At 46.1% G+C, this 5985-nt stretch overlaps 1 non-coding gene across 1 annotated transcript; it reads left to right on the forward strand.

The window, feature by feature from the left end:
• The first annotated feature begins 5140 nt into the window (after positions 1–5140).
• Positions 5141–5245, forward strand: LOC117803660. The gene has a single exon (XR_004627597.1). It is a non-coding gene; the product is annotated as a U6 spliceosomal RNA (small nuclear RNA).
• The last annotated feature ends 740 nt before the right edge of the window (positions 5246–5985 follow it).

Below are 5985 nucleotides of genomic sequence, written 5' to 3' on the forward strand. Positions count from 1 at the left end.
GAGGTGCCCGAGCTCCTTCACAGTTCACGGCTTTGCGGGAAGTCTCCCCGGGGCTCGGGAGGCGAGCTCTTTCTAAGGCCAGACTGGGGTTCACACCCAGCATGCTGTGATAGAAGGAGTACTGAGATCAGGAGAGTGAGTTCTCTTCTCGCATTAGCTACTGTGCCGCTCTGGAACCTCAGGTAAGTTACCGATTCTGCCTGAAACTCACTATCTTCATGGAAGAGATCGAAGATCTATGGCTCAGCATAGCCAAAATTTCTGGGCACAAGGAAGACACTAGAAATAGTCCTATTAGTTTTTGCTTATTGTATGAAAAGGCATCTCCCTTCCTCTGATGCAGATCAGGGTCTAGGCAGCCCAGCAGGACTTCACCAGCAGCGGAGAAAGGGACGGGCTGGTGCTGCCTCCCGGTTCCCCACTGGGCCCTGGGTGGAACCCAGGAAGGTACCCTGTGCCGGGCCCTGGGCTGGGTGTTGCACACGGATTATATACACACCCTGAGGACAGGCTGTGAGCTCGTACTCTACTGACCCCATTTTAAAATGCGGGGCCCGGATGATGTCAATAACTTGCCCAAATTTCATTAGCCAGCAGGGGGCAAGCTCTTGCAACAGTTGCAACAGTTATGAGATACGGTGCCAACCGACCGAGGACAGCCCTAGCCCAAGAGAAAAGTCAGAAGTGAGAGCATCACCACAGATGTAGAATTAACTAGATTGACTGGTAGCTGGAGTGAGGGGAAGGGCTGGTTTCCTACTTTCCGGGGACGCATCATGATCAGAGCGGACAAAAACTCCCGTCCCTGTGGAGTTCACATTTGAGCAGGGGAAACAAGAGGAATAAGTGAAATGGCATATTGCACAGAGATAAATGATAAGTAAGTCAAGCAGGGAAAGAGGGCATGAGGTATGGTGGAAGGGGCAGGGAAATTTCAGACGGAGTAGCCAAAGGTGACGAAGTTGGGTGACAAAGGGGAGGGGACGAAGGAGCAGTGAGTTCAGTTTGGGACCTACTAACTTTAAGACATCCGTGTTCTATCCGTAAGAAGATTTCCAGAGAGCAGCTGGAAATTGAGGACTAGGGGCTGGAGGCCTGGAAGTCATGGCACGGAGCGAATACAGCTAAGGAGCGAGCGCAAGGAGGACAGAACCCTGGGCAGTAGGGGTAAGATGCAGAAAGAGGGAGAATTTGTTCCTATATTCAAAAGCCACTCCCTGGCCTGGGGGCAAAGCCCCACATCTTTGCCTCGCTTTTACCTCCTTGCAAAATTGAACCCACCCTAAACTGAAATATTCTGAATGTGCTCAGGTGAAAATTCCCCTTTTCCTCCCCATTTTCATCGATACCACTCATAAAGACCCTACGAAATAGACAGTCCTTATTCCCACTTCAGGGAAGAGGAAAGAAGACACACGACACCTAAGTAACATACTTCGTGTCACCCAATTATGGGCTGGGGGGGCACCATGGGCCGCGTGGATAAAGAAACACACGTCCATGCATTTGCAGGTGTTCTAACACCCGGGAGAGAAGCAATGATTGCCAAGTTTGGAAATCAGGAGTCTGGTTTCAGTCTGTGCTCGAAATCACCTTGCTATGCTACTTAGTTTACACGAAGCTGCCTATTCACATAAATGGATATATAATTACAAAATATGACACTAGGAAGAAAATCGGCAGGGTACCATGAAACAGAGACGAGGGGATCTGCTTTGCATGGGGTCAGAAGTGTGCAAAGCCCTCTGCTGGGAAGAGTTTGAGGAAGGGAAAGAAATCTGCTGTGGCAAGGATCTGGCACACATTCAATCAATTATGAAAACGAGTATGAAGGACGATGACTCACGCCATCCCACCTTCTTTCCAGTTGGTCAGACACTGTGACTTTCTATTTTTTTTTTTTTTAAAGTTAGCTTAAAAGATAAACCATGTTGAGAAATAATCCCAGTAGGTATAACTGAAATCGGGCATCATCATGCCTTGGAGAAAACGAATTTCATTTTTTTCTCCATTTTATTCTTTCTAGATGGGAACTTATCAAACATTAATATACATACAAATTACTAGAGAATCTTACAATACCGATTCTGAATGCAGACAAATATTCTGCATTTCAAATAAGCTCCCTGGTAAGCCCAGTGTTGCTCCGTGGACCACACCTTGAGTAGCAAGGTTCTAGATTTCATGGGATTTTAGTCCTATTGGGATTGAAGGGAGGGAGAAATAAGGACTAATTCTTTGAGTGCGTTTGCCAGAAGCAGATACGGGTATTCTGATGTTCAGGAGAGAAGTGGTTGCAAGCGGAGGCAGAGCCAATCATGTGAGTTAGCCATATGATTCTGAGGTCCTGAGTCAAAACTCCCAGACTTTTCTGCTGAGAGATTGTATCCAATGGCTCCCTTAGCTACTTCTCTAACCAACCATCCACACCGTCCAGTGTTTACTGTTGCTCAATTTTGTTGCCCATCGCGGGCAAGGAGTTGTTTTGCATTATCCTCAGGGACAACTGTGCCTTTCCACCTTTCAGAGTCCATGGTCTGTCCCCATGTGACCTCCAGCCTCCCGTGACTCTCAGCTTCCAGCCTCCCAGTCCCCATCTAGCCTCAGCTGGTCTCCATCTACAGGCAGATTTTCTTTCTTTCTTCCATTAAGGAGAAATTCACAAAACATAAAATAATAGTTGTAAAGTATATAATTCAGTATCATTTAGTACGTTCACGATGTTGTGCGACCACCGCTTTCATCATTCCAAAACATTCTATCACCCCGAAAGAAGACTCTATGTCCATTAGCAGTAATTACCCATTTGCCCCCCAAGCCCCGCTCGCTCCTGGCAAATACCCACTAGCTTTTTGTCTCTGTGGGTTTACCTATTCTGGAAATTTCATATCAATGAACTAGTGTGATGTGCGACCTTTGTGTCTGACTTCTTTCACTTAGTATAATGTTTTCCAGCTTCATTCATACTGTATCATGTATCAGCACTTTGTTTCTTCTTATTGTTCAATAGTATTCCATTGTATGTTTGTACCACATTTTATTTATCCGCTCATCTATACAGATGGACACTTGGGTTGTTTCCACCCTTTGGCTCTTGTGAACGCTGCTGTGATGAAGGTTTCCGTGCAAGTATTTGCTTGAGGACCTGTTTTCAATTGTGATCCAATTCTGGATCATACGATAATTCTAGGATTGATATTTTGAGGAGTCACTAAGTCTTTTTCTACAGTGGCCGGTCCAGTTTACATTCCGACCAGCAATGTATGAGGGTTCTAATTTCTCCAGCACTTATTTTATTAATAATTATTTATTTTATTAATCCTTACCAGCGCTTACTTTCTGATGATGATGACGACTTTCCTGGAGTTGATATTCAAAAGGTTTCTTTTCCCGTTCCCGCAATTCATTAGTTAGTTTCTAAAAGATAAAGTTCGTAGTTAGGCAGAAGCGTCTAGGAGTTTCCTGAGTCTAGGAGGTCTCACTGGTGACAAAACCCCTTCTCTACTTTTATTCGGCTTCTCATTCTTGAGGGCCATGGGACGATGGATCATCTTCTGCAGCTGCTTCCTGCTGGACGTGGGCACCGTCGTGGGGGTCCGGGGAGGTATAGAAGCTCTTCCAGCTTGTCTGAGGTATGTGGGTCGCCGGGCTTAGCTCTGAGCTGCTCACACCCTTGTGTTACCACCTTCTGTAACTGTATGGCCTGTGTAGGCTTGGTCAGGAAGTGTACGAAGAGTTAAGTATGCAGGTCCAAGGAGCAATGAAGAGCAGGATTATTAGTGGCCGTGGGAAAGAGAAGAAATTTGTGATACTGGGTCGTGCCGTTTGGTAGTCAGCCAGACTTAACCGGGAGATGCCCTCTGGTTGGAGGTACGCAGTCTAGCCTCGTGATCACAGAGGTTTTAGTATCCACTTCTTCATCTGAGGAATGAGTGCTCCAGGTAGACACTAGGTGTTAGTTACACACAGATCCCCTCCTTCCGCTAACAAGTGGTCCAGACTCTACATTCGCTCTAGAGTCAGCGACAATTTGTAAATTCTTGAGGGCACCGCCTGTATTTCTAGCCAGGGTTTCTACTGTGCCAGTTCCTTAGGGTGGCCTCATGATACATAAAAGCTCCCCAAGGGCTGCTTAATCTGATGGGCAATCCAGCCCTGGCCAGAACCGGGCCCCGGGCTCTCTGTTCCCGATGGGAAGATTGAGTAGGGTGATGTAAGGTCATCTGCGTGGGACTCATGAAGCCTACAGTACGTGGCCCAGTGAGCGGGACATCGTCAACGGACACATGAGCAAAAGCGAGAAACGGGGAGATAAACATCCCAGCTGGAGATGATGCCCTGGGAGCCTATGGTGGCATGATCCTCAAATAAAAGCATGTCCTGGGGTGCACAGGCTCAGTGAGCCTGCGTTGAGTTAAACCAGTTAAGCAATGTGGGGCCCCGGCTTGGGGATGCCATTGCATGCAGGAGACAAAGGTCCACTCCACAAGGCTGTGTAATTGATTGGACCTGTGGCTGCCTTTCCAGGGGCCTGATGACATAAATAGGTACGTCTCCAGCACCCCTTAGGTTGGGTCGGTCTTGTCCGTGCCTTACATTGACTTTCCCACGTCCCTGTAATGCTGTCACATCCCTTCAATGGACACCAAAGAGCTTCACTGAGAAAGCAGTCCTCAGTGACAATGACAGTAGGAGGGGCTGTGGGTGTTCCAGGGGTACATCCACAGCAGGGCTCTCGAGCTGATGTGCAATTTAGTTATTGCACCCCTCTCCTCCCGGTATCATTAACAATGGGGGTAAGATTTACCCATAAAATTTTTCTGTGGGAATGACCCAGCCGTACAGCTATGGAAGGAGAATTTTTATTTTACTTAAATTTTTTAATTCATTATTTGAGAGAGAGAGAGAGAGAAAAGAACATGAATGGGAGGGGCAGAGGGAGAGGAAGAGAGAATCTCAAGCAGACTCCACACTGAGCATGTAACCTGACTCTGGGCTTGATCCCACGACCCTGAGATCATGACCTGAGCCGAAACCAAGAGTCCAACGCTTAACCGATTGAGCCACCCAGGTGCCCCTGGACCCTGGAAGGACAATTTTTAAAGGAAATCAGAGAGCCCATAAAGAAACTTACATTCATGCTCTTTTCGGTAGTGCATATACTAACATCGGAATGATACAGGGAAGATTAGCAGGGCCCCTGCGCAAGGATGACACGCAAATTCATGAAGCTTTCCAGATTTTTATGTATTAATTGAAATCGAATTTTGCATTGTAATTATGTGTTATTTCCGAAGCCCAAAATGTATGTATTAAGCATAAAACCTGTTATAACTTTAAAAAAAAAATTCCCACTGCTGCATTAGAAGAGAGTGAGCTTCACATCCTTTTTTTTTTTTAGAGTAGAATTTTTTTCCTAATTTTTACCCTTTGGAACATACTACTTAGCAAACAGCACATTTTCAGAATAGAGTCAGTAACACTTTATTAAAGGACCTGTGTGCCAAGTACTATGCATACTCGTATGTTGGCCAATCATCTCTAAACCTTTCATGTTAGAAATGGTGTACGTAACAGTCCTAATTGAAAACGTGTACCACAGCTCATATTGCTTGTTCTCTGAGATGTCTACAGGAGTTGAGCTCTCAGCCACGAAGAACTTTGGCTTCTCAGAAACAGCTTGTTGCCAAGGTCAGGCTAAGAGGAGACCTGCTTACGGTTGTGGTTGCCCAGCTCATGAGAGCGGTCCCCACCTTCCCACTTAGCTAGCTTACCTCTGCGTACGTGCTATTAACCTGTAGGTACTTAACGAGGAGTTGGTTACCCTCTGACTCATCTCCGTTGACAAAGTCATCTTAACGTTGGTTAAGTGAGAAGAAAACAGATCAGTCTTCCAGTAGTTTGGAGCCTTTGTGGGCTCAGATGTCCTGATTTCAATTCTCTGTGCGTGCTTGGAAACAGTACAGATATATATATATATATATA

The sequence above is a fragment of the Ailuropoda melanoleuca genome, chromosome 8 (assembly GCF_002007445.2).
Source record: "Ailuropoda melanoleuca isolate Jingjing chromosome 8, ASM200744v2, whole genome shotgun sequence".
Taxonomy (NCBI): domain Eukaryota; kingdom Metazoa; phylum Chordata; class Mammalia; order Carnivora; family Ursidae; genus Ailuropoda; species Ailuropoda melanoleuca.